We start from the raw sequence: 978 nt of genomic DNA, 5'->3' as shown, positions 1-978 counted from the left end.
GAGAGAGAGAGAGAGAGAGAGAGAGAGAGAGAGAGAGAGGAGAAGAGAGAGAGAGAGAGGGAGGGAGGGAGAGGAGGAGAGAGAGAGAGAGAGAGAGAGAGAGAGAGAGAGAGAGAGAGAGAGAGAGAAAACAAAGAGAAATTAATACGGGTGATGATACGTGTATTATATACCGACAAACCGTGCGGGATTATCGCGTGAGAACGATTGAAGAGAAAACGTGAAAACGGAATGGAATCGGTGCTCGAGTTTTTTGCGTTTTACATACTTATGCTTTCTGTGACTGCCAAACGAACTCAACGAATGTCAACTAAGTCATGCGTGTAACAGAACGGTGGTCAACCCCTTGAGACGGTCCCGGGTGCACCGACGGTATCGCAACGCGTTCTCTATTTCTTGAGATTCTTCTACGGATAGTACTTTCTACGGAAGAGTTGCCGGGAAAATTTTGCGTTTGTGCCAGATAAAGAGAGTGAAATCGGTTCAAGGCGTCAGCGCGACGATATATTTATCTCGGGCTCGGTCTCAAAAGGTTGTGTCAACGGCATACCGTAGGACCTTCCTAGAAGACGCTGTACCGACGTCAGATTTCGCACGTCGCGAATCGAGTTTCGACTAATGTCGAGCTCAACGGTTGCGTGATTTCTAATTCTCGCAATCACAGCACAGCGAGATCGACGGTCTTCGGAGAAGGACCTACGTATATATTGACAGAGATACGAATCGTCTGCTGGAAAAATGACGCAGGTCCAGTTTCGAGACGTCTATTGTATTTCCACGAGACGTGGAACTGCGGACTCGTTGGCTTTGACCGACCGGAAGCGCACTTTGCGCCCGCTTTTACGCAGCAGGCGATTCGTATCTTTGTCAAGCGGATAAACGGCATGCAACGTGAACGTTGAAACGTCTCAAGAAACACGATCAAAGATCATCTACTCGTTGAAATGTACGTGACTTGTATTATATATATATATATAA

General features: G+C 47.0%; 1 protein-coding gene across 6 annotated transcripts in view; it reads right to left on the bottom strand.

Annotated features, from left to right (window-relative positions):
• Positions 1-978, bottom strand: part of LOC106742176 (protein pangolin, isoforms A/H/I/S) — a 248,425-nt gene that overhangs the window by 10,382 nt on the left and 237,065 nt on the right. The gene's annotated exons all lie outside the window — the stretch shown is intronic.

The sequence above is a fragment of the Dinoponera quadriceps genome, unplaced genomic scaffold (assembly GCF_001313825.1).
Source record: "Dinoponera quadriceps isolate SergipeBrazil2010 unplaced genomic scaffold, ASM131382v1 scaffold676, whole genome shotgun sequence".
NCBI lineage: Eukaryota > Metazoa > Arthropoda > Insecta > Hymenoptera > Formicidae > Dinoponera > Dinoponera quadriceps.
This window is presented reverse-complemented; position numbering and strand designations above follow the sequence as displayed.